The following is a 27,951-nucleotide window of genomic DNA, read 5'->3' as shown; positions in this document are numbered from 1 at the left end:
GCCACATAATATGTGATTGAGTTTTGCAGTCTGTCTGTCTGTTCATCGCTGGGTGCACAGCTTGCCACTAAGGGGCGCCAAATCCTTACTTATTGCTGGAGACGCTACCACAAGGAGAGGACGGGAGGTGATGTCTTCTAAAAGGGCTGTGGTTAAGTAGCCTAAGCAATCAGCTGGTGCAACCCACTGTCTTAACACTGCCTCAAAATATCAGTTCTTGCAAGGCACGATTTACATGGTGAAATTAATGACATGTTGAGGCCAACAAGGCTTTATTTTTATCAGTTAGAGGGACTCTGTGCAGGAAATGGTCAAAAAGGGTACTGCAACTATGCTGCTCATTGTAACTGGGTTGCCTATTGCCAAATTTGATCTTTTCATGATAGTTTACTAAATAATAAACTCAGATTTTCTGTTATGGCCCAAGTACAGTCCTTTTTGCAGCTAAAAATGGCTATTTCTGGAAATTCAAAATGGCGGACAATGATGGAGGAGATCCCCCTTTGTATGTATGAAAAGTGCAATTTTTCCAGTCATAATGAATACTTAGAATTTGATGGTGGTGGTAAGTATTCATGAAAAGGGTAACATTAGTGAATGAGTAGCATGAATTCTGGAAATAAACAACTATAAATCTTGCAGTGTCCCTTTAATGACAGAGGTTAAAAAAAAAAAAAAAACACACACACACACACACCTTGCTTTCTGATCAGGCCTAGCCTAGAGAGAGAGAGTTTCCCTATTGCCAAGGCGGCCACCTTGACCTGAAAAGATAAAGATTCCCTGTTGTTAACGTAGGCCTAATTTCTAAAGATAGATATAGATACATATGCATGCCTGGTTTTAAATTAACAACCGGTCAAATGCTGGTGATAATTCAGGTTCTTAATTCATTCGGCAGTTATATTTTCTTTGTTTTGTTTTTACTTTGTTACAGTTTTTGCCTAGGCTACTGCTTAAACATTAAAGGCTGATGACCAAAGTAGCATATTGTTCAGTTGTTGGTACTATAACACATGCTGCTTTACCTTAATCAAAAGTCTAGCATTACACTTTCATACCAGCTTTGCAAAGCACTTGTTCCTTTACGCAACACACACACTCCGGCTGTCTGCACACCATTTTATACACAAGACACTTTGTTCAAAAGTAAATTCTCAGAGTGTCATTGTGAAAACACGTCTGTTAAAAAAAACAAAACGCACTGGATGTATGACGAGATTTATACACAGACAATAAAACACATGCACTGTTTTCAACCATTTGATGATCTGGCTATTAGGCCCATGTCCCCCGGCGCTGTTGAGTTTCAGCAACTTCTGAATGTGTGCTCTGAGTATGGGGTTGAGTTTGATGTAGGCCTACAGTACAATGCAAAAAAGTGTTATGTTCAGGATCTTAAGTCTTTCCAACGTTTTACCTGTCAGGGCAATCACTGTGTGTCAAGCAGTACAAAATATCTTGGGCATAGTATCACTGACAAGTTGGAAGATGATGCTGACATGTAGGCCTACAGACAGGGACAAGTGTAGTGTATGCCAAACATGTTTGTAAGATTTCAAGAAGGTTACACAGGCCTGCACAAATAGTCAAAATGTCATCAACATGTTTTAATCAACCTGGAATTACATTACTCAAAATTTTGAAGCATTTTAACCTTCTTATTGCACGTTCAACATGAATTCGGACATTGGCGAGACGGCGGGTTCTTGTGACTTCATGTTCTGATAGTTGTGTACATCCACGTGTAAATGCTGGAATAGCCAATGTCACTCCTGGAGGAAGAACATCTCCAATTGTGAATCCCCGGTCTGTCAAAATCTGATCACCAGAAATCCACAGTTTAAGATAAAAGTGTCACTAGCTCTGCCACCAAACAGTTTTGACACATACATCACAAAACCATTGGGGGCTATGCAATAGAGGACTTTGTAGGTGTTGTGATGCTTATAGTTGCTGTATGTTTTTGCTCTTTTCCCCAAGTTCTTCGGTCTTTGGACAAATATTTCAGTGCAATCTATGATGCATGTTGCATTGGGATACTGTTCAAGAAAACTTGAAGGTCTTACTCTATTCAGAGTGTCTCGAGGGAGCCAAAAAATAAGATTTTCCCTTGTGAAATTGGCAAGTGTTGCTCTCCACATTGCGGACATATCACAGGCTGTAGCCAAGCCGAAGCCTCATTAGGACCAGCACTTAGCTGTTCATGGACTGGTAATTTGAACGTCTTCGACTGTGGAAGAAAGCCAATGATGGTGTTCAAAAGTTGCCAAAAGCTGATGATGTCTAGTCCAGTGTAAAGTTTTGACACTTTATCATCCATGTCATGATCTGACAGTGATGGTGTAGGATCGGTTTGTGTGCTTGCATCTTTTGTTGACTTCATCGAACAACAATCATGATCACTACGCTCTGGCCACTGAGTGCCAACATCACATTGGTGTGGAGACAGGCTATCCTCCAAGCTATGCCCTACTTCGGTGTCAGAATCTGTCACAGGAGGCTCATCACATGGTCTCTCTGTTGGGGGCTGGAGACATCTCCTCTTTGGGGTGGTCTTCCACATGACGGTGCTTTCTGAGAATAAATATAAGAAGGAACAAAAAACACCAACAGCTTTTAAAAAACAGTTAATTACAACGCCACTGTCCTACAGAACACTTTAAATCTCACTTCACATTGCTTTATATTACAATTAGCAGATGTAAACTCTTGCATGGAATAATAAGACACAAGTGTTGAAAGGCAATTTAGGTACATAAAAGCAGTGGCTTAAAGGGACAGTTTGGTCAATTTCAACATGCAGTTGTATTGCTCACGCTACCCTTGACTTGTCAGTACCTGGTGATGCCACATTTTTCGGCTCAGCCCTTTCCGAGATATGAGCAATTCTAATGGGGGCAGCGTTTGTTTACATTTTTAAAAAATGAAACATAGGCCAACTCTTAATATTTTATAACTCTTAATATTGTCAGGCACTGACAAGTCCAGGGTAGTGTGAGCATTACAACTGCATGTTGAAATTGACCAAACTGTCCCTTTAAGGAGAGAAAGCATAACAACTAAGAGTCAAGAACTAAGTTAAGAAAATGTGTGTGTTTTTTTTATTTTTATTTTTTATTTTTTATTTTAGCCTAGATTAAAAAGTAGTGGCAGATGGGAGAGAGTCTAACGTCTGGAGGCAAATCGCTCCAAAAGTACTTTAACAACATATGGTTAAGGTAATTAAGAAAAAAGCACTTAAGTTATTTGTTATATACATGTAAACTTACACTATATTCATATCCCATATTATGGGATATGGGTGTTCCTGCGTTGGTCTGCCGTCAGGGAAGTGTACTCCGCACACACCTAAGGAGGGTGGGAATAAGATGAGATAAAAAATATATATAATTGGCTGTTACACATGAAACAGAAAATTATCTTTGCCATGGCTGCAGTCATTCTCACATACATTAGACAAAATACAGGACAAAGCAAGACATGTACACTGAGGTTGGATAGCGAAAATTATCTTTTGTTGAGGAAGGGTTATTTTCAGTCTGGGTGTAATTTTCAGTCTGGGTGTTGGGGGACATGTCTAGCCTAGAAATCTAGACGCCCCTAGCGACCGGGTCTGGCTGCGCTAGGCTAGGACATGTCCATAGGCCTACCACTTTTGAGATGAACCTAGCTTGTCCCCACCACTTTATTTCCAATAGAATGGCAAACATTATTACAAATACAAACATGCTGGTCGATTTATGAGATGAAAATAAAATTGGGGTAGGTTATGGACAAAACAAAAGCTACCAAAACCTAGCCTGACTTCTTATTAAAGTCAGTCACACAACCTGGCTAGCTTTGCCAAAACTCCGCTAGCATAACAAAAGAATTAGCTAAATTGCCAGGGTCACATTTCCATTTCAAAGGGCACACATACACAAATAATCGCAAATAAACACAGAAATGTACCATGGCACACAGCACAGATAACCATGGGGCTCTTGGTGCTACCAAAACCTAGCCTGACTTCTTGTTAAAGTCAGTGTAACCTGGCTAGCCTTGCCAAAACTCCGCTAGCATAACAAAATAATTAGCTAAGTTGCCAGGGTCACATTTTCATTTCAAAGGGCACACATACACAAATAATCGAAAAAAAGCACACAAATGTACCATGACACACAGCACAGATAACCATGGGGCTCATGGTGCTCTTCCCAATCCTGGGGAAACTTAGGTATTAATGAAAGAATGCTAAATAATAGTAACTAGCGTTAGCTAGCCAAGCTAAATAATTGTTGCCACCAGTTTACATAGACACTGGCTTACAATACTTAACTACACTAACCACCTAGAAATAAAAATACATACCCTTGAATACTTGTTTGGGGGCAAAGTCCTTTCGGTGTACGTGTTTAATCCACATCTTGCGAATGTCTTCATCCTCAGCACGGCCGGGGAAGCGGTGTACACCGTAGGGCACACAACATGGACAATCCTCTTTAAACTGTGGACTATGAAGCGCACATACGCTCTTTTTCCACATTTTTAGCTTTCTGCTGTTATTGTTACATCCGATTACGGCACACGTTAGTCCAGATCCAGACATATTTGTACAAAGATGATGTGAAAGTCAGTAACTTCATAAGCTTCCGAGTTTACGTCAGGGAGCACTTCAGTAATGGCTCTACTTCCAGTTATTTATACAGATCTATGGTGGCTTCGCACTAGTAGCCTGCTCTGCGTAATAGAAGCGCAATGTCTTCAACCTTACGCTCGAACGCCGGCTGATGTGATTGGCTGAGCACATTTGTGTGTCAAATACCGTCAGGACAGTCTCAAAAATCCACACACAAATACAATGGAAGTCACAAATATGTATAGGGCTTGCGAATATATGTAGACCGGTTTGCAAATTAATAGAACTGCGCTGGCATTTGTGAATGGGGTTACATTCATTTGTGCATCATGAATTATATTTGTGAATGTTGTTACATTTGTTTGTGGATCATGAAATGTATGAATTATATTTGCGAATGTTATTACATTTGTTTGTGGATCACGAAATATATTGGTGAGTGGTGTGACATTCATTTCTTAATATTGATACTGATCTCTCTCCATACGCGTACGTGCGCGCGCGCACACACACACACACACACACACACACACATATACGAGTGTGCATGCACACGCACACACAAGCACGAGCGCACATGCGGACGTGCACACACACACACACACACACACACACACACACACACACACACACACACACACACACACACACACACACACACACACACACACACACACACACGCATGTATGTACACACACGCAAACACACAACCACGCAGCCATGCTGTCAAGAGGGCAGCATTGGTTTAATTTGCATTGTGTTTGGTGGGGGAGGGAGGACAGGGAGGACGCCCTGACAACCCTCTCATTAGATCACACAGCAGAGAGCAAGAAAACACACACACACACACACACACACACACACACACACACACACACACACACACACACACACACACACACACACACACACACACACATAGCCTTTCCTTGCCTTTCTCTCTTCTTCTCTACCCCCCCCCCCACCAACACACCCACACACACACACACACACACACACACACACACACACACACACACACACACACACACACACACACACACACACACACACACACACACACATTTACACATATTCAAATGTTAGCAGGACTCAGAGCAGTAGTGCTAAAGTCCACTCTCAGCTCTTTCTGATTATGGTACTGCAGTCCAGGACAAATGCTATTTTTGTCAGTGCATACTTACTCTATTTCACAGTACATGTATGTTAATGAAGAAAAACATACAGCTTATATTAATTTTAGATATCTCAAGGAATCCTTGTCTTTGTATCTTGTTTCTCTAGGAAACGTTGATTCATATATACGTTATATATTTTTTTAAACTTAGTGCTATTATTACATTACGTACATTAGTTTTTTGTTTTTCATATACATACAACCAGCTTGCGAAAGGGAGACAACTGAGTAATGATCCTTTCCAATGTGACATTTCTGTGGAAAAGGCCAAAAATAATAAACGCCAAAAGAAAAAAGGAGTTTGTGACAGAGTTGTTGAGAGAAACTAGCACATGTGTTAGACATTGCTCCCTTTTTTTCAACAAAGAGGGCATTTCTGTTTGTTCACTTCAAATTGTGAAAAGTGCAGGGTGAAAAATACTGCAGTTTACCGCAAAGTGTCTCGCGCTTACCTCGTCTTGTCTTTGGCTTTAAAGCTTCCCTTGTCTCATTACCCTGTCAGTTTCTTCCCTTTCTTTTGCCAATTCAACCTCTCTCATCCTTTTCTCTCATCCAAGCTTTTTTCTGCCCCTCCCTGCCTCCCTCCCGCCCTCTCTATTTCTCCCTCTCTCTCTTCTCCACTTCATTTATCATTTCATTTTTCTTCTGCTACCCCCCCCATTCTCTCCCTTCCCTTTCTGTTTATTTCTTTCTCTCTCCCTCGCTCTTTCTCTGTCTCCTTCTCTCTCTCTCTCTCTCTCTCTCTCTCTCTCTCTCTCTCTCTCTCTCTCTCAACATGTCAGTCCTTCTTTCCCTTCTGGCACTGTGGACATGGTCCTCTCTCTCTCTCTCTCTCTCTCTCTCTCTCTCTCTCTCTCTCTCTCTCTCTCTCTCTCTCTCTCTCTCTCTCTCTCTCTCTCTCTCTGCTGGTGCACCTGCATGTGATCACCATGGATACCCGTCTCTCTCTCTCCCTCTCTCTCTGTCTCTCTCTCTCGCTTGCTCTCTCTCTGCTCCTCCCGCCTGTGTGTGTGTGTGTGTGTGTGTGTGTGTGTGTGTGTGTGTGTGTGTGTGTGTGTGTGTGTGTGTGTGTGTGTGGTGGATGAGGGGCCAGGTGCCGGCCGAGCCACAGACCCCAGGACGTCGAGCTGGGCAGCATTGGCCACACGCTGACCCTGTCTACTCTCCCATATGGAGTCCACATATGTGCCTCATGCATAAAGCATCAAGCCTAGCAGTGATAGTTTTCCCTAGTTAGGGCAAGAAAATCCAGTTCTTGCAGTGGAGGAGGGGGGGGAGCTGCTGTAAATGAACAAGATTGCTCCGACTAATGAGACATCCTCAATGAAGCTTCACCAGACGAAGATCCAATCATTAATAATAATAATAATAATAATAATAATAATAATAATAATAATAATAATATTATATTATTATTATTATTATTATTATTATTATTATTATTATTATTAAGGGATCGCTCAGCTTTTGCGAATAGTAACACGACATTGTTTGATTTAATATAATTGATAGCATAGCCTACATAACCTGTTGATGTTTACATTTTGCATTTTCCTTTCAATCTTGGCAACCAGAGAAAAACATTAAGAACAGTTGGAGAGGTCGAGATCGTTAATAGAACATTCTTGCATGAGGGGAAAAAAGCGTTTCACGTCTAAATTTATTCCAACGTAACGACGTGCCAATAACAATTGTATTACGCGTCTTTGCAAATAGCCCATCCTGAGTGGTGACCAGGGTTTACGGTAATGCAGATATTTTGCGCTCAGGTCATTGTTTGCTTACCGGGTGCTCGTCAGGTTAACTATAAATAAATACTGTGGCATGTCTCTCATATCAACCCTGCCAGCCGTCTACATTGGAGTTCAGTTTAGCGTCTTAAGCATACATGTACTTGTAGTTCGGTGCCTGGAGGACTGTCGCCATTTGGATTCAGCTAATGTACTTACGGACTCCCCTACCCAGAAGTCCCAGCGTCGGCAACAAGCTGGCTGATTTCGCTCGGGGAGTGTTTCCCATTTAAACAAACACAGTGCGGAAGATGGCGGAGAGTTAATAGTGGAGGAAAAAGGAAAATTGTGTGGTCGCAGGGATACGTTTACAGAGGTAAGTTGGTGTATTTGATGTGTTTCAGACCGACCTCGCCGCATCTCTGTCGGCGCACAGCATTATTGTGTCCTTGATATGAGGGAAATTCTCAGACTTCGTTCACCGCAGATGTTCGCGTTGAAACCGCAACACAACGTAGTGCCCCTGCATGCTGGTTTAGTTCTACATCGGCGTAAGAAGGCACCATGAATTCGCTACCGTTTTAGAAATCGGCACCTGTGTGTTTACTCGGGATAGACATTATAGGCTGAAAAATTAGGCGCCGTGTAGTAAATTGAAATATTATATCCGCCCAGCAATCTGTTCTTCTTGGACTACATTGAATTAAATGTAAGCGAGAGAAGTTTGTTGCAAGACTTAAGAAACTATTTGCACGAGTTAATTGAGGCAACCCCTATGAGCAATCTCCATGGTTGTAGGCTAGAACTATAATGTCAGGTACAATACGTGCCATCTTGTCTACTTTGTGCAGCAGCAGAGTTAGGGTTAAGATCTAAGATAGCTCTGTCTGTCTGTGTTGTACTGAAACGCGGCGGCGACATGCAATATATGGACAGTGGCTGTCAAATATGCACCAGGCTATGGCTATTAGCCTACTGTTTTGCATGCACAGGTGAATTTGGTTGCGTTTGAAAAGACAGTCTTACTCTTTTCGCTTATGAGCATTGGTGTGTCAGAGCAGTCATGCGGAAACAAATGCGCTGGCTTGCAGTTCGATTGGTCTTGGTATGGAAGTCACCAAGCCACGGCTGGAGCAGCGATTCACACGCAGAGACCACAGGAGTTTTGCGGGCCAGTTGGTGTTTTTAAAAGTTGCACGTTATTGTCATACTGGGGACGGAGTCTTTTTTGAAGACATGCATTACGCACGAATGAACATGGCTATTATGTCCGTTCCTGTTGCAAAATGTTGAACTGATTCACAATATAACTTCATGGGTGATCACCGGTGGGTAGAGTCTGCACAACGAGTATGAATATATCCTGCCACAACAGTGTAGAAACGACTCCATTGGTGGAAGCACCCATGCTTTCTTTGCGTAAAACAGTCTTGGACTATAGTCACAGCAAGAAACAGCAATACAGTGTACCAAAGGGTAATCAGTAACTACATAGGGGTTTACTGGTCTCAGCTTTCAAACCTAACAACACGAACGCTTGCTGTCCTACCTTGTAGCTGGGTGATATGGATTTTGTGCTTCAAGCGACATTTAAACTGAGGGGGCGGGGGCGGTAGTGCGAGCGTTATGAAAATGGTAACAAGTTCCGATTACTTTACAAAGCGAATGAGTTCGGCTGCTTAACTGCCAGTGCTCTGGTAGCTGTAAGAAAGTCTTCGAAATCCACAAAAGTGCAAACGTCTCCATTTCCTTGATCGATGTTAGATTTACTCCTATTCTGTGTGCCAAAGATTCACCCTCATGCGTAAAGCTCAATCCGCCGTTTTACTGCAAACCAAATGTAAACTTTTTGCGCAGCCTGTATGGTATGTCATTTTTAAGGGGGCACCCAAGGTTCTGTGTGATTTGGCATGCTTAACAGAAAAAAACAGTACTTTCCTGAAATGTGTTCTGATGTGTTAAACTAATGAAACAAATAAAGGACCCGATGACCTACTTATGACAACATAATAATACATGAATTCATGATTCTGTTGGTTTAAATAAACACTGGCGTGCTAACTAGTGCAGGAGATACTGTAATTTCGCGCATATTGTGGAAGAGGTCAAGGCGAGAGGATTAAAATGAGTCATGGGCCTGGCCCATGGCTGAGATAGAACAGGGGTGGCATTAGGTGACCCTTCTGCACTCCTCTGTCTTAACAGGTTTACCTGTCCCCAGCTACATGGCCTCTGTACCCATGACACTGGGTCACGGTACCAGTGTAACTGAGATCATCTTTTTAAATATTTTTTAACCTTTAATTATGTATTGCTTCAATGGACAAGGAATGCTGAATTCCATTGTACTTATTGCCATGACGAGTAAAAACATATTCTGTTTTGCTCTAGTTGGCCGTTCGGGGCTCGAACCCATAACCTACCAGTCAGCGCTCCAGTAGAGCATGGGAGACACCATGATGCCGCTGAGTTGAAGGTTCAGACTGATAGCTGAGCGCTATGATATTGTTGGAGGGTTACTAATGTTCTGCCATTTTGGCATCCGTTACACATGCAGTCCCATTTTTTCTGACTTCACACTCAACTTCCTTTGGAGTCTACTTTCAAAGTGAGGCAGCTGTTGAGCACAAAAAGTTTTTCTTGGAACTGGATGTTATTGCTGGTTTCGAATTTAATCTTATTCTATGGAGTGGGACACCACTTTTGTGCTCTCCATACAAGAGTGATTTGGTTTACGGCACAGAAGACACTTGTCCTACTCCCAGTCAAACTGCAACCTGTTAAGGCTGATGTGTTGTGTACCGCTCTGTACCAGGATGATTGCAGCCACTCCTGCTGAAGATGATGGCTCTACAAGTGACTCCTTATCATGGAGCCACGTGCCACACGTGGATGATTTCTCCACAAGCCTACTTTATTTTGATGGCTCCCGTAAAAACTTCTTGCCAGCAATTTTAACTACCTTGCCAGGACACCTCCCAGGTACACACCCACCCACCTGCCTGCCTACCCAGCCCTTGGTGGCAGTGGTGACGGCAATGGCACATCGTTCTCTCTCTCTCTCTCTCTCTCTCTCTCTCTCTCTCTCTCTCTCTCTCTCTGTCTCTCTCTCTCTCTCTCTCTCTCTCTCTCTCTCTCTCTCTCTCTCTCTCTCTACTGATAGCGGGTGGCTTCTTGAGTCCACAGGTTTATGGTTGCTCTCTACTTTGACCTCCCCCTGTTGTCAGTCCACACATTCAGACATTGTGGAGACATGTGTTGGTGGTGCTAGTTATGATCTCTCTTTTTTCATCCCCCCCAGCTTCCTCACGTGTTTTATGGTCAATGTTTGTTTGTCACTCTGAAGTGACTCATGTTGTGTTGTTGTGACTACACAAAACACTTATGGAAGGGGAAAAAATGAACACCCTTTTCAGTTAGCTGGAAAAGCTATTTACCGGTAAGTCTGTGAAACAAAAAAAGTTGAGCTACATGGCAATTTATCATGTATTACCAGAATGCTTGTGTGTGTTTGTGTGTCTGAGTGTGTGTGTTACTTGTGCATGAGTGGGTGTGTGCGTGTGGGCACGCGCATGTCTGTATGTGTGCGAGTTCCTTGTGTACGTGAGTGTGTGTGTGGGCGGCGTTGCAACTTTAGAAACTGTGATGTATGTCTGCCTGCGAATGGAGGAAGTAAGTTGTTGGGGCGGCACGCGCGTGCCGGACCCGGTGGAGACTTCAGATTTACAGCTCTGTCTCTCTCTCCCCCTCTCTTCTCCTCTCCTCCCTCTTCCCTCTCCTCCCTTCACCTCTCCAAGTGCTGCTCGGTCTCAATTAACATGGCTCTTTGCCCCCTTACTCTCTCTATTGCCCTTGCTCTTGCTCTTTGGCTTCTCTCTTTCCCTCCTTCCCCTCTCCCCCCCCCCCAATCTTTCTCATTTTCATTCTCTTCTCACTCATTCTTTCTTTCCTTTCTCTCTATGATTCCACCCCCTTCTCTCATTCTATCCCACTGTCTACACAGTGTACAGTTTCTGTCCCTCTGTCTCTCTCTGCCCCCTCTCCTCTCCACTTCTCTCTCTCTCTCTCTCTCTCTCTCTCTCTCTCTCTCTCTCTCTCTCTCTCTCTCTCTCTCTCTCTCTCCCCTCCCTTCCCCTGTTCCTGCCCCTCTGTGTGCTTGGCCTGCCCCGCTCTGCCCTGCCCGTCCCCTTCCTCTTGTCCTGTGAGTGTGTAAGGGGCTCCTAAATCGTGTGGGAGCAGGGTGGTCGGACAGGGCCGTGCTGCTGGGGGCCTGTAGACCACGCTGTGGGGGACCCCGCCATGAATGACTAAGGGTGTGTGTGTGTGTGTGTGTGTGTGTGTGTGTGTGTGTGTGTGTGTGTGTGTGTGTGTGTGTGTGTGTGTGTGTGTGTGTGTGTGTGTGTGTGTGTGTGTGTGAGAGAGAGAGAGAGAAAGTCTTTCTGTGTGTGTGTGTCTGTGCGTTGGGGGGTGGGTGTGGCGTGGTGTTGTTGGTTGCTGTGGTGACCGTGTGATGCATCACGACTGTCACAAACCAAAGGGGTGGCAGAAGAGCAAGCGTGAGATACTCTTTTTTTGGAAGCTGTGGGGGCAGGGAAGAGAGGAGGCGATTACCGGCTGGGTCATGATGATGAGCTGTGTGTGTGGAATGGGGGTTGTTTGGAGTGCGTGGAAGAGCGAGGGTGAGACAGACCAGGAAGCGGAGCGAAGTAATCAAGGGGGGGATTTTTCAGATGGAGAGTGCAACAGTACAGCAAGCTGTATGCAGCTGGAATGCCGTTTGTTAGTCTGCACGTCATTTTCTTCTCCTCCTATCTCCTTCCGATGTCTTTCTTTTCCCGCCTTCTTCTCCTTACCTCAACTCCTCTCCCTTCTCTCCCCTCTGTTCACCGCTCTACCTTTCTCTCCGTCTCTCCCTAACCAGAGGCTGCTGCTGAATGGGAGGTGGTGCTGTCTTGCACGGTCCCCTCTCTCCTCGTTCCCATGGCCAGAGAGGGCTGTTGGGGGTGATGGTGAACTGGAGAGCAAGCAGAGGGGGGGTGGTAGCTTAGAGCTTCTTTTCCATGGTGTTGTCTCGGTGCATGCTGAAGATGAATTAATCTTGCGGCGTCGCATCGGTTTCACCATCAGAGGAGAAGCACCCAGTGAAAGAATCTATTATTTTACACACACACACGCACACCTACCCCCCTCCTCTCCTGGCCACTCCTGTGTGTCCTCCTCCTCTTCCTCATCTTCATCAGCCGCTATGCGTGCTCCTGGGAGGAGAGCGGGAGATAGTTGGTTCCCAATAAAATAAATGAGCTTTCCACCTTTTGTGGTGCCAAACATGATATCCTTGGTCTTTGACGGTGACAATACATTCTTGAATCTTCTATGAATGGAAGTGTTAAGGCCCAAAATTGTCCTTAGCCTTGTACTGTGTACTTGAAATGGCTGTGTGTGTGTGCGTGTGCGTGTGCGCGTGATAGTGTTGCCCTGTGTGTGCCCTTTATCAGAGTCTTCCATCTTTTTCACAACTTTCTCCTTCTCTTAATTTTCTCATTGATGTTGGAATGAATGGCATCCCCCTCCCTTGTCTGAGGGTGCCTGAAGAGAGAGAGAGGAAAAGAAAGAGAAGAGCTGATAGAGGGATGATAAATGATGCAGGGTCCAAAGGGATTGTACCTCGACTTAACTCCAAAAAGAGGAGTGGAGTGTCTACTGGCGTCCTTATGATGGCTGGACTCCAGGCATTCCCAGTTTATCAAAACACATTGTGGAAGAGTTTGGGGAGTGTGTAGTGGGTAGGTTCACTGAATGGAGTCCAGAAGAAACCCATCCTTTGCTCTCTGCCTCTAGCTCTAGCCTGACTCTTGTTAGACCTGTGCAGCTCCATGGCATGGATTGGCCTCTACCCTCTCCTGACTCTATCCTCTGTCATTTTTTCTAAACTGTTTGTTGTTGATCTGCAACTTTTTTTCTGCTGCCTTCCATATCCACCTCCTCTCTGTCATCTTCTCTTGCTGTTTCAGTATTACTGTGTCATCGTCTCTCTCAGCTACTCCCACACCAATTTCTGAAGTCGCTCTTGTCTCCAGTACACTTGAGTTGTTAGGTTGTTTTGTAGTTTTAGATGTGACACCATTGGCAAACTCTGATGGTACAGTATAGACTAGAGTAGAGTTTACATGTAAATACGTGATTTTTAAAAAAAATAGAATATTATGGTGTTCAGTAACAGAACTCAAGGGCCTTCCGCTACTCACGCCAGGGCCTAAGAAAGAAAGTGAGTGCACTGCACACAACATACCTAAATCGTGTGTAATCCTCAAGAAGGCAAACCGATTTCTAACTGGCGTCTTTCATTTTCGTGTATGAAAGTTTTGTATGCTCCCACACAAGGTTTGGAGAAACCTGTTTTGAGAGAGCATTGGGTACATATGAAGGGGAGACTTGACTCTGGGTCTGAGAGAAAGTGAACGTCTCAGGATGAGACTTCAGCTTGGGTGGAAATTTTTAAGTTCTCTTTCTCATTCCACCATTACACCTACTGTTTCTCTAAGACACACTGCATCGAAACCATTTGGTGTGAGTGTCTGTCGATACTAGGTAATAACACATACACAAAGTGTGTGAGCCCATCACAAAGGGTGTAGTAGTTGCAGGGTGATGCTCTTACACACAGGCGTCAACTAGCTACTGTATCTGGCACCCTCTCCCAAATGCACATCACCACCTCCACCAATCCCCTTCAAGTCCTCCACCTCAGAATGCTTTCCAGATGGGCCACACAGTAAATCCATTTAGTGACATCCTGGGCAGACTTGGCAAGAAGAGGCTTCCCCATTCATCCCCCACCCCACCCCTCTTCTCTCTTCTCCAAGTTGAGGTAATTTGTGAAGTCTATATAATTGATGGAGTGATTCTGGCACTGTTAAAGATGTGTGTAAGGTTTTTTTCTTCTATTCCATCTTTACTTTCCTCAGGCACACTTCCCTTCCTCTGTCAATACGCTCTGAAGCAATCTCTCGTCTCTTAGCCAACTTCAAGTCGTCAAGTTGCGACCCATAAAAAAAGACAAGTTACGGCGACAACGCCACTCGACTATGGGAGTTTGTGGTGGGGATTGCATGCTTCTATCGTGTGTGTGTGTGTGTGTGTGTGTGTGTGTGTGTGTGTGTGTGTGTGTGTGTGTGTGTGTGTGTGTGTGTGTGTGTGTGTGTGTGTGTGTGTGTGTGTGTGTGTGTGTGTGTGTGTGTGTGTGTGTGAAGCCTTGGGTCTGTGAGCAGGATATTAAAACGACTCCTTTCCGTGCCGCTCTGAGCCTCTCGGCCTCAACGTGCTGCACGCTCAATCTATTGTGCTGCCACTGAAGGCAGGAGAATGGAGAGGAAGAGGGAGATGAAGAGGTATGAGGGGATGACAGAGAAAACGAGAGAGAGAGAGAGAGAGAGAGAGAGAGAGAGAGAGAGAGAGAGAGAGAGAGAGAGAGAGAGAGAGAGAGAGAGAGAGAGAGAGAGAGAGAGAGAGAGAGAGAGAGAGAGAGAGAGAGAGAGAGAGAGAGAGAGAGAGAGAGAGAGAGAGAGAGAGAGAGAGAGAGCAAGGAATGAGAAACGGGAAAACAGAAAGAGAGACGGAGATAGAATGAGAGAGAGGACGAGAAAGAAAAACGAATAGGGATGAGTGGGAGAGGAATGTGAAACGGGAAGAGGGAGAGAGTGGAGAGGATGAGATGAGTGGATGAGAGAGGGAGAGGAAGAGGGGAAAGAGGGAGAGAGAAGAGCATGGGAGGGGGTGTATTAATTGGTTGTTGTTATTAATATGGCAGCTCCTGCTGCAGAGCGCGGTAGTGTGTGTGTGTGTGTGTGTGTGTGTGTGTGTGTGTGTGTGTGTGTGTGTGTGTGTGTGTGTGTGTGTGTGTGTGTGTGTGTGTGTGTGTGTGTGTGTGTGTGTGTGTGTGTGTGTGTGTGTGTGTGTTGTATCCAGCTGTTACTGGTTGTGAGGAGCAGCGTTGCCTAGGCAACTCAGTCCCGCTGCACGCTGCACGGCTCTCAAGGTCGTTTCATTCCTGTAGCACGCCCCAAACTGCTCCATGCTCTCTCCACCACACACACACACACACACACACACACACACACACACACACACACACACACACACAAACTCTGTTTGTACACAGACTCTCTCTCCTCACACACACACACACACACACACACACAAACACACAGGCAAGCTTCTTCTACATGTGCAGACACTTTCTCACACATGTGCTCTCTCTCTCTCTCTCCCTCTCTCTCCCCCTCTCCCCCACCTCTCTCCTCCCTCCACAAGTGCAGGTACACAGAGAGTCCCACAACACACACAAATACACAAACACACTTGCACAAGCGTACAGACACACAAACATGTGTATGGACAGGAAAAGAAGAGAGGAGAAGAGAAAGCAAGGGAGGGGTGTGGCCAAGGGAGCAACATGCACTTCAAAGTGATGACCAGCCCTCCAGCACTTCAGTTCACCACCGGGGCTTTACCCAGGGAATATGAACCCAACTGCGGCATGTATGTGCATTGTGCCCCCCTCTCTCCCCCCACCTCCCACCCCCTTGTCCCACACACACACACACACACACACACACACACACACACACACACACACACACACACACACACACACACACACACACACACACACACACACACACACACACACACGTATCCTCACAGGCATAGACGTAAAAAAATACAGACGTACACACATACAGAGCCCACTGCACTGCCCCCTTGCTCAATTAGGAGACAAACAAAAGGAACCTCTGGCCTTCAGAGCCCCCACATGTTCTTAGGGTGAGCTGATGAAATATTAAAACTGGTTGCAGGGTTGAAGAGTATCCCCACAGATGGCCGTGTGGGTTGTGTTTTGTTGTGTGGTGTTGTGTTTTTATTGTGGTTGCAGGGTGAAGTGTGTCCATGGGTTGGCCACCGATGGCCGTGTCTGTGTGTGTCTGTGTGTGTCTGTGTGTCTGTGTGTGTGTGTTTTGATGCATGGTTACAGAGGGAGGAGGGGCAGCAAGACAGCCTGTCGTTTCTCAGGTACACCTGGGGATCAGCAGCTGCCCTCTCTCCCTCTCTCCCTCTGCCTCTCTCTCTTTCTCTCTCTCTCTCAATCTCTCTCTGCCTCTTTCTCTCTCTGTTGCTCTAGCTCTTGTTCCCTCTCTCTCTCGCTCTCTCTCTATGGTTCTCGCTCTAACTCTCTCGCTTTCTCCACCTCACTCACCTCTGCCCCCTCCTTCCTGCTCTCTCTCTTTCTCTCTAGCTCCATCTTTCGCTCACGTTTTCTTACGTGCTCTCTATCTTGGTTTCCCTGTCTTTCTTGCTCGTTCTCTCTCTTTGTCATTTCTCTCTCTGTCTTTGTTTTATTGGTTTGTGTTTATTTATTTATTTGTTTGTTTGCTTTTGCGCTTTAGAGGTTGTGTTTTTTCTGGCTGCCTCTCCCCCTCCCTGTAGACTGGAGAAGCAGAGTGGATGTATCACACATCCACATCATATCATCCTCTTCCTCATCCACACCATCATCATCCTCTTCCTCATCCACATCATATCATCCTCTTCCTCATCCACACCATCATCATCCTCTTCCTCATCCACATCATATCATCCTCTTCCTCATCCACACCATCATCATCCTGTTCCTCATCCACATCATATCATCCTCTTCCTCATCCACACCATCATCATCCTCTTCCTCATCCACATCATATCATCCTCTTCCTCATCCACACCATCATCATCCTCTTCCTCATCCACACCACATCATCCTCTTCCTCATCTACTTCACATCATCATCTTCCTCTATTTTACATCAGCATCCTCCTCATCCACATCACATCCTCTTCCTCATCCACATCACATCCTCTTCCTCATCCACATCACATCATCATCTTCCTTTGCCTCTTCTTTGTCCACATTGTGGTCTTCCATACCTGTCCCCTTCTCCTCTTCATTGATAGAAGGAGAGAGGGTGAGAGAAAGATATTCGTCTCTCTCTCTGGGAGAGACAATTGTGTGTGTGAGAGAGCAGAAGAGAGGGGGACAGGGAGAGCAGGATGCAGTGTTGTTCACCTGAGAATGAGAGATGAAGAGACGCCAACAGAAAAAGATAGACATGCAGTATTGGCAATCCTCAAACAGCAATACACATAGAAAGAGGGTGGTTTGCCAACTCTCTCTCTCTCCCTCTCCCTCTCCCTCTCCCTCTCCCTCTCTCTCTCTCTGTCTGAGAGAGATGGAATGACAGACAGAAAGTGAAAGACAGATGGATATGCAGTAAGGGCACACCTGAGAAAGGGAGTGGGATGGTGAGAGACAGAGAGACAGTGAGAGATGCAGTGTTGGTGTACCTGAGCTCATGGAGCGAGTGAGAGTGAGGGGGGTGCAGTGTTGGTGTGCCCATGGAGAGAGAGAGAGAGGGAGAGGGTGAGAGAGAGAGAGATAGTGAAAGGTGTGCCCATGTGCGGTGTGGTAATGGCATTGCCTCCTCCTGTGTGACTCCCCGGGACGTCACACTTTCCTGTCAGTCGTGTGTGTGTGTGTGTGTGTGTGTGTGTGTGTGTGTGTGTGTGTGTGTGTGTGTGTGTGTGTGTGTGTGTGTGTGTGTGTGTGTGTGTGTGTGTGTGTGTGTGTGTGTGTGTGTGTGTGTGTGTGTGTGTGTGTGTGTGTGTGTGTGTGTGTGTGTGTGTGTGTGATGGAAGTTTATTAGTCACACCTGAATTTGGTAGGTGTCTCTCTGTTTGTTTGTTTGTTTGTTTGTTTGTTTGTGTTTCCATGTGTGCTTAATGTATTTGGAGGTGCTGCATTTTCTGAATTTTGTGAAAATAAGTGGTTGTGCTGTTGTGCACGGAAAGTGTGTGTGTGTGTGGGTGCGTGCCTGCGTGTGTGTAATTGAGTGATGGGATTTGGGTTTTCATGCCTTTTTCCATGGTATAAAAAAGAAAGAGAGGGGCTCGTGAAGGCTATTTAACAGCATCTTCCTACATGGGCATGCACACTCACAACCTTTCTTTCTCCTAGTTTTTAGTTTTTCCCTCCCTTTTCTTTCCTTCTCTCTCTCTCTCTCTCTCTCTCTCTCTCTCTCTCTCTCTCTCTCTCTCTCTCTCTCTCTCTCTCTCTCTATCTGTCGCGCTCTCTCGCTCTCACGCTCTCTCTCTCTCTCTCTCTCTCTCTCTCTCTCTCTCTCTCTCTCTCCCAAAAGTTCAGAATTGGCGGTAAATGTTAACAGATGCATTTTGACAAGCAAGTGGCCTCAACTTTTATTGAACCTCGCTGCTGTTATGTGACTACCTTTCTCCCCACCACACACACACACACAGACAGTACACAGTCTCTCTCTCTCTCTCTCTCTCTCTCTCTCCCTCTCTCTCTCTCTCTCTCTCTCTCTCTCTCTCTCTCTCTCTCTCTCTCTCTCTCTCTCTCTCTCTCTCTCTCTCTCTCAATTCAATTCAAAGAAGCTTTATTAGCATGACAAAAAATATTTTGTATTGCCAAAGCATTGGTTCAAGATACATTGGTAATGATATAATGAAATAAGTGTTAGAACAAACACACAAATGAATGCTTGCGATTGCATTGATATCAGCAAGAAAAGAAAGCAAACAGAAATGTGTGGGTGTGGGTGTCGGTGTGCATAGTGTGTGTGTGTGTGTGTGTGTGGGGGGGGGGGGGGGGGTAGTGGCTTTTGTGGTGTCTATGCAATGTCCCTCTGTCTATGGCATGCACTGACATATTTGGCAGCAAGCGTTGCTGTCTGCCCTTGTTGTCCCAGTAGGATAGATAATAATTTGTCTGTATTCAGATCCGGGAAACCCGGGATTACTTGGTTAAATTTATTAAAGTGCGCTTCTCTAATTTTTGAGTATTTGTCGCATTGGAGAAGGAAGTGCGCCTCTGTCTCGACCTCACCTGTCGTGCAGTGAGCACATATCCTTTGCTCTCTTGGCAGCCATGATTGTCGTCGTCTGCCTTTTTCGAGAGCGAGGCTGTGGTCACTGAGTCTGTATTTGGTCAGGATCTGCCGCTGCTTTATATCTCTGACAGTAAAGAGATATTCTTCCAATTCATAATTTGTTTTGATAGTCCTATAACATTCTAATTTGCTTTGGGTTTTGGTTTCATTTTGCCAATGGTCCAGATATTTATCTTTGGAGTTTTGTATAATTTTGTTTACATTTAGTTTGGAAGCAGTGCTTGTCTGAGAGATGTCAGTATGTGTTAGATGGGGGTCGGTTACTCTCTCTCTCTCTCTCTCTCTCTCTCTCTCTCTCTCTCTCTCTCTCTCTCTCTCTCTCTCTCTCTCTCTCTCTCTCTCTCTCTCTCTCTCTCTCTCTCTCTCTCTCTCTCTCTCTCTCTCTCTCTCTCTCATGTTCTCTTTCACTCTCACGTTCTCACTTGCTCACTCTCTCTGTCTCTCTCTGTCTCTCTGTCTCTCTCTCCCTCTGACCCTCTCACACACACACACACACACACACACACACACACACACACACACACACACACACACACACACACACACACACACACACACACACACACACACACACAGTCCGTCTTCTACATCCACTCGTCCTCCTCTCGAACTGCTTTAGGGTCTCGTGTGTCATCTAGTTTTACCGATGAAACTGAAGGCCCGGGTGCCGGGTCCAACCCCTCGGCTTTCTGCTCGGTTCCGCTCAGCTCTGTTGGTTTAAGTTGCCCACCCGTGCATGACCCCTCTCTGGGTAACTCAGAGAGAGTGTGTGTGTGTACGTGTGCTCGCTGGGAAGGGCGGAGGGGGGAACATGTATAAGTTGTCCTCACAACTTGCCTCCTGTTATTCAAGGGCTGTTGCAGACCCAACACCGAAATCTGCAATACTCCCGGTGTCCATATTGTAAATGTCTGTGGTTTCAGGAACAACATTTTGCCACAAACATGCACATCTGTAGCCTAACCCTTAACCACATAAGCCACCACCTTGAGAGATGTGTAGGACAGCTGTGAATGGCTGCACTCAGGCTCTGGTGGTTTTGTGGACTACGGCATTGGGGGAGGATGCTGTTTGTTTTGTAGTATGGAGGGCCTGTGTGGTCTTCATGGGCCTGTGTGATCTTTGCAATAAGGTTTAAGAGAATTGGATAGTACCGTCATGGCTATAGCCTCCCTAATGAGGAAGTGTTTGGGGTAGTTTAAAGATATACAGTCTGACTCTGCAACTGCCTGCAGTTCAAACAGTGGTCATAGAGCTAAGAGCTCCAGTGTCTGTGATGGAGAAACTGTGCAATGCAGACAAAACTTTGCATTAGGAGTCCTGGAACGTAAATGGCTGAAACCTTAGATGTGTCTGAGGTAGTTTAGTCTGTAGCCTCCGTATTATCTTTTCAGGTGACAGTTCTTAGTGCTTGGCTTGGTGAGTAGTGCTTTTAACTCATGCCAACTGACTGAGCTTCTTCTCCCCAAACACAGTCCGCTGGTTCAATCTAGTTATTTACAAATAGCTGAACTCTCTCTCCCACCCTCCTATTCTCATTGACTGCCATAATTGAAAGCTTCCGACCTATAAGCTTTGGACCCTCGATTCATAGGTCAACTCAACCTAGTTAGTGTCTGATTACTTTGCCCGCCGCAGTTACCCAGGGCAGTGCTCAACCGACCGCACCAATCTGTTAGCCCCATGGATATACAAGCCCAGGAAAGGGGGGAAAAAGTCTGTGCCGGAGCTAACTATCTATTTCAAGGCCCCTGGAGAGGATTGTGAAGTTATGCTGTGAATAGAACAAAGTTGACCTCACGCATGATTCCTGAAATATGTGCCAGCAAAGGACATGATGAGCAGGAGTTATGCAGACCTATGTTGAATCGCAATTCAGTATATTTAATTCAGTGTAGCACAGTTTTGCAGAGAGTTTTCCTACTAGCAGAATGTTTTGGGGATTTGACGATTTTTTTTTAGTTGTAAAATATTCAGGATTCCTACATTTGCCTCAAGAATTACAAATGGATTTTTTCCTCTTCATACGTGCACTATGTACCGGCAAAGGAAGCGATCTGGCATTTTATAAACTCTGTTCATTCCTTTATAATGCTGCTCTTGCAGCTCAACTAAGTACATGTTTTCAGAGTGTGTGTTTTACAATTCAGTCCAGATAACTCCATCTGCTCTGTGAATGAAGTCCCCACTCAAGCCCCTACAGAAGCTGCTTGCCTCCATCTATGTCAAGCTTGTTACGCTACTACCTCCCCTCACCATCTCTCCTTTTATCCAGTGCAACTTGGGCCTTCAAGCGAAGAAAAGGAGGGAAAAAAAGCTTTTTATTCCTCCGCCACGTCTCAGTGCCACCCATCACCAGGGCCGCGGTAAGCTTAACCTCTGACAGCCCTCAGCACTCGACCAGCACCAAAAATAAACCCTCTTTGATACCTAGCTCTGGCAGAGAACTTGGATGCAGGTTTTTCAGCCAGGGAAAGTCAAGGAACAAAAACAACAACAGAAGGAGGGGAGGGGGGATTGGACAAATAAAGGGACCAAAATGTTTTGATGAATTATTCACCAAGGAGCTAAGCTTCAGGTGTGCTGTACTCTGAGCTGTTGGGCTGCTCCCTCAGAAGGACTTGCCAAACTTGGCCTTGGCTTTAGCACTTGAGGCCTGTAAAGGATGGCCTGTGTGGATGGAATGCCAAGAGGAGAATGGGCCCTTTACACCTGACTTCAGACACCACCTTCAAACACTGGACATTTTAATGCATTCGAAGCAGGTCTATGTCTCATAGACTTGTATAGACTCTACTTTTTCTGCCTCCTGCTTTGTTTCAAAATGGAACTTTTCTGATGCAACAGTGAAAAGGGCTGGCAGGGTCTCCTGTGAAGCAGTTTAATTTGCATCCAGTGGCATAGACATGTATAGATGCCATTTTTGTCTGTCTCAAGCTGGTAGTCGTTTGTCATGCTTCGGTTCAAAACATTTCATGTCACAGTGACGATGGATAATGACTACCACTGCCAAATGTAACGTATGCTCCAGTGTGTGACATCCAGCCGTGACTCAATGGCGAAGGATGGCCTTGGTGGGTTACAGTTAACTTAGTTTGACCAAAGACTTCATTGAATCGGGGGAAGAGAGAGAGCACTTGGGCAGTCATGGGTAAGCGGTTAGGGTGTCAGACTTGCATCCCAGAGGTTGCCGGTTCGACTCCCGACCCGCCAGGTTGGTGGGGGGAGTAATCAACCAGTGCTCTCCCCCATCCTCCTCCATGACTGAGGTACCCTGAGCATGGTACCGTCCCACTGCTCCCCATGGGGCGCCACTGAGGGCTGCCCCCTTGCACGGGTGTGGCATAAATGCAATTTCATTGTGTGCAGTGTGCAGTGTTCACTTGTGTGCTGTGGAGTGCTGTGTCACAATGACAATGGGAGTTGGAGGTTCCCAATGGGCTTTCACTTCGCTTTCACTTTTGGTCCTTTTGTAGCAGCAATATGGTGAGCAGAATATCTTGCGTGTTCTGCTGCGAAAAGCTGTTCAGCTGGATTTGGCATTCATTTTGACCAAGCAATGGTCTTATTAACCTCAAATAGATGACTGAAGCTGTTCCAATGTTTCAATGTCAACGTTCAATGAATTATTCACCAAGGCTAAGCTTCAGGTGAAGTTTTTGGGCTCCACCCGCAGGAGAACAACTACCACTGCTAAACTCTGCCTGAGCCTCAGCGTTTGCTCTCCTGCATCGGATCCATGGAAGGGCCTCTGAGTGGAGGTTTGGGCTTGTATCTCAGTTAGTAGCATACTTCTGTGATGGGTTAAAATGAGACTAGTGGCCCTGCCGTGGCTCTAATGGTACCTGCACTGGGCTGCTACGCAGTCGATCCGTGTTCGATTCCGGCCCGGATCATTTGCCGACCCCTACCCATCTTGCACCCCATTTGCTTCCTCTCCACCTCTCATACTGTCCTATCATCAAAAACTCGCGGGAAAAAAAAAAAAAAAAGATGGAGGTTAGTGATGGAGCATCTCTCCGGGGGCATATGTGTGTGTATACGCTTTGTGACACTGTTTGTGAGCTTGTCGCAGCCATGATGTAGTTAATTTTGATTTATGCCCCGTTTTGAAGCGCGGTCTGCGCGATGTCATTCCACGCTCAAACTGCCTTCAATACAAAGAGTAACCTAGACGTGTCGGTTGTTTTTTTAGCTTCACAGACTCGACGACAATGAAAATGAAACATTAAATCTTTACGTCACGTGCATTTTTGAGCGCACTGGCAGCCACCGCGGTAGTTTGGAACAAAGAAGTGGCTCATTTGTCGAGGATAGGATGCACGAAGCGGAATGTTTCCTCGACCTCGGAAACACTGTTCAACTGTCCAAATAACTTCAGCGTCGTAACTTGCAAGCGCACGTGTTGTCTTTGGTTCGTGTAAATAAATGAAACGACAAAAGCACGGGCAACTTATTTAATGAAGAGCTCACACAGTCCGTAGCCCAACGAAGGTTAGAACAAGGAGGTAGCTTGTTCTCGACTCGAGGACAGAACAGGCTGGTCGAGAGGACCAATCAGAGACCTATTTTCTCTCCTTCCCGCCCTTCACTCCGTTGCTGTCTGCATCATTCCCTGCGTCAAGACACAATTTTGGGGAGGTGCCCCAGAGTACCTGCGTGATGGGGGGGGGCTTCACTCCGTTAACTGAGCGGCTCACTGCATTACGACGCAGGGACGCTGGTCTCGAGGCATAAATCACCCTTAAGTGTACTTTTCAATGTGAAGTGAATGCCCACCTGGGAAACTTCCTCTCCCAACCTCCATTGTCATTGTGACATAGTACTCCACAGCACACAACAAAAATGCATTTATGCCTCACCCGTGTAAGGGGGCAGCCCCCAATGTCTCTCCAAGGGTGGAGTGCGGCGGGATGGTGCCCTGCTCAGGGAACCTCAGTCATGGAGGAGGATGGGAGAGAGCACTGGTTAATTACTCCCCCCAAGAACCTGGTGGGTCGGGAGTCCAACTGGCAACCTTTGTGCTACAACTGTGACGCCCTAACCGCTTACCCATGACTGCCCTTCGCTTACCCATGACTGCGCTATTCAATGTCTTTTTAATTAAATGTTTCCTAAAAAGAGTTAAAAGTTGTTTCATTGCATCGTGTTCTGTGTGCGCACTGTATATGGCTGAAACGACTACTTCACTACACTACTACAGTACTTTACCAACATCTTGACTCTCAGTCAAGGTTAGTATTGTACGTCCTGCATTTCCTGCACCACTGCCAGTTTCTTGAGCAGCTGATGTCTGTGGTTTGGCCAAGGGAGGTTGAGACACGATGAACTGCAACCACAGTCACGGCCATTCTTTCTCTGTCCCAACGAGCAACCCAGACTGCTTGCCACTCTTTGCCCTTTGCCTCAGCTTAGCTGTCGTGCCTCCCCTCAGCCCTTTCAAAGCCGGTGACATTGTCCCTTGTGTTTGGTTGTTGTCACAGTTGTCACAGTAACATTGCAGGTCGTCTGCATGGGTAGGGGCCAGTTTATTGCCAGAGGAAGTTAAGGTGGGTGGGGGTTGGGGGTTGTGGAGGAGGGCCCTTCTTATTGCTTTGCTTTTTTTGGGGTCTTTTGACAGACAGAAAGACTTTGTTGGCCACCCCCACCCAAACACCAAAACCGACCCCCTTGGTTAGGTGATAAAACGAAACCCCTCCTACACACACACAAAATTCTGGGGCTTCCTGTTGGGGTAGTTACACTTGGTGAAAAATGAAAAGACATTTGGGCAGTTTACGGCCAAGACATCCTCTGCCAGTCCTTTCAAAGTAGGTAGGTAGGAGCTGCTAAATAGGATGCAGACAGCTCCTTTTTGTTTCCGCACCTTTGTTCTTGCCTTTAGGGCGAGTGGTACCGTCTGCTGAAGGGTGAGTGAGGTAGGTGGAGAGAAGAGGGTTGTTGGTGAAGGGCTACTGGAATGTTGGTGTAGAATGAGTGGGGTGTTGGTATAGGGCAGCATGTGGTGCAGTAGGACAAAGTGAGCAATTGCTAGCATGCCACTTGGTGTTTCAGGTGGAGAACTTGTGGGGACGGGGTGGAGAACTGGTGTGGAGTCGGTGCGGTGGTGCAGGTGGGGTCTCGTAGAGGACAAATTTAGGTTTAGTGAAGTTAGGCTTTGTATGATAGTGAGGTGGTGGTGAAGAGATAATGGGGACAAAGTGTGGTTTGTGACTTGCTGTTGGAGCTGGCTCTGGATCTGTCCCGTCATTGGTGCTGTGGGACGAAATTAGTGGGGTGTTAGTTGCTGCTGTTGGACCTGGGTCAGCGTCTACGCCTTGTTTTAGGGGTGCTACACTTGCCCATTAGTATGGTTGTACACTGGGGCCTACAGTGCAGATCATCTAGTCACTCTTTCCGCACTTGGGCTTTAAACTTGTCCGCCATCCGTTGATCAAAGGCCAGCAGTCAGCTTTGTTGTTGTTTTTGTGCTGCTAGCTCCTCTCATTGGTCCTACTTACTTCCGTTTTCACATTCCAGTTGCTCCTCCTAACCAGTAACGGACAAGAGCAAGAGCCGAAGAGGATTTTCCTTGTCGCAGAAGTACTCTTCACCGTATTCTCAAGTTCACAAACTGTTGAAATGAACTTTGGAAACAGTATGAAGATTGGAAAACTTCAAACATAAAAAGATAAACGACAGCAGAAATCAAACTGTGCCAAAAATATACTGTATGTTATTGGACGCCCTGCTGTGTCTCCTATAGCCCTGTGAGGCTTTTTTCTTCTGTGTGTGTGTTGTGATGGCTGTGCGAGCCGGCAAGGCTAGACTATACTAGGCTGCATGGGGAAGGGGTGGTGGCATGCGATCGAGTGAGTGAGTGAGGGAGCGAGAGAGCGTGTTAAATAGCATAAGCCCTGATTCCCGCTGACGGAACAAAGCCGGCCGGAGCTGACCGGAGGGGCAAGTGACACGCTGGCGCTAATTTTCCACCCAACGCTCAGTGTGCCGTAATCTGGACCCTAAGCAGAGCACAGCAGAGTAGGGTGGGGAGAAGGGAAGAGAAGAGAGGGACGTGAGGAGTAGGTTGGGGTGGAGAGGGGTAATCTGCAGCCTGAGTAGAGCAGTGGAAAGGAGACACAGGATTTGAGGACTGGAGGGAAGGGGGAGAAGAGAGGAGAAGACAATTGAAGAGAAGAAAGTGAGGAGTACTCTGCGAAGGAGACCCAGGTCAAGGGGACAGAGGGGAGAAGAGAAGAGAGTGAAGAGTGGGGTGGGGTGGGGTCAGCTGGACAGAGGAGTAATCTGGAGAAGAGGAGAGTGCACACAGTAAATATATTTGTGGTGTAACTTTAACGCTTACAGAGTCTAATGCAACAGTTGTGGTGTTGGTCCTACTACCCTAAGTGTTGAATTCACACTGAAAAATGTAGCTACTGTGTGAGGAGAGTAGGGTGAGGAAGGGGTGGAGACTGGAGAAGGGTAAGCAGGCAGGAACTTTAGTCTAGGACAGTAGACTCTTAAGTAACCTGTGAAGGTGGAACAAAAGCAAAATGGAGGAGGGAGGGAGTTTGGAAGTGGGGTGTTAGGTGTTAGATGTTGTAAGTGGCAGTGAGAAGGGGGGTTAAAAGAAGGGGGTGCTGCAGTTGACATTGTTAAAATTGAGCCGTTCTTCACCAGGCAATTAACTTTGTAACCTAAGCCCTTGTTGAAATCAGACTCCATGGTGTAAATCCCCCCCCCCCCCACCCCATCCCTCTCTCTATCTGCCCCAACATGCCGCCCACCTCTCTCTCTCTCTCTCTCTCTCTCTCTCTCTCTCTCTCTCTCTCTCTCTCTCTCTCTCTCTCTCTCTCTCTCTCTCTCTCTCTCTCTCTCTCTCTCTCTCTCTCTCTCTCTCTCTCTCTCTCTTACCTTCTTTCTCTTCTCATCTGAGGTGCTAAAGAGTGCCAAGACTTTGATGGTCGGGGGCTGGGTGTCTGAAAAAGACACCTAATGCAGCTCACTGATTCAAAGTATTAATTTCCTGATGTGCGTGCAGTGTGTGGTTCTGGGTGTGTGTGTGTGTTCGTGCAGTGTGTATGTGTCTTGGCTTCTGTGTGTTCATATTGTGTACGCGTGTGCAGTTGGCTGACTGAAATGTTTGTCCTTGTCAGTTGAAGGCTTGTTTGAAGCACGTCCCAAGTTTTGCTGCCAGATACAATTTCACTGTGATAACTCCTTGAATGAGGCTGATGTTTTGTCAAAAAAACCAAGTTGAAAACACCTAAACTTAAGCCCTCATTATACTTTTCAACAACTTCAGTCAAGTTCTTGAGTCTCACTCAGGCTGAAGTAGCTAAGCGCGTAAGGCAAGTCGGGTTGTTTCCTCCAATCACTCGCTTGTATGGAAACGGGCAAAAAAAAACTGCTGGGCTCTCGGACAGGAAATGATCTCATTGCATG

At 46.1% G+C, this 27,951-nt stretch overlaps 1 protein-coding gene and 1 long non-coding RNA gene across 5 annotated transcripts in view; one reads left to right on the top strand and one right to left on the bottom strand.

The window, feature by feature from the left end:
- Positions 1 to 302: 302 nt before the first annotated feature.
- On the bottom strand, positions 303 to 5,088 carry LOC134456299 (uncharacterized). 2 transcript variants are annotated; one of them, XR_010036303.1, is made up of 4 exons: positions 4,354 to 5,088; positions 3,273 to 3,351; positions 2,477 to 2,577; positions 303 to 1,361 (listed from the first exon to the last, which is right to left on the bottom strand). It is a non-coding gene; the product is annotated as an uncharacterized LOC134456299 (long non-coding RNA). The 2 variants fall into 2 exon arrangements; XR_010036302.1 differs by lacking the exon at positions 303 to 1,361 and having other exon boundaries at positions 1,590 to 2,577.
- A 2,743-nt stretch (positions 5,089 to 7,831) lies between these two features.
- LOC134457267 (nuclear receptor coactivator 3-like) overlaps positions 7,832 to 27,951 on the top strand; it is a 143,312-nt gene continuing 123,192 nt past the window's right edge. The window contains exon 1 of one of the 3 annotated variants that reach the window (XM_063209183.1): positions 7,832 to 7,905. The gene's annotated coding sequence lies outside the window, so the exon portion shown is untranslated. The remainder of the gene's footprint in view (positions 7,906 to 27,951) is intronic. The other 2 variants (XM_063209182.1, XM_063209184.1) reach the window with 2 other exon arrangements.

This window comes from Engraulis encrasicolus, chromosome 10, assembly GCF_034702125.1.
Source record: "Engraulis encrasicolus isolate BLACKSEA-1 chromosome 10, IST_EnEncr_1.0, whole genome shotgun sequence".
Taxonomy (NCBI): domain Eukaryota; kingdom Metazoa; phylum Chordata; class Actinopteri; order Clupeiformes; family Engraulidae; genus Engraulis; species Engraulis encrasicolus.
Note: the sequence above shows the minus strand (reverse complement) of the source record. Positions and strands in the feature narration are given on the sequence as shown.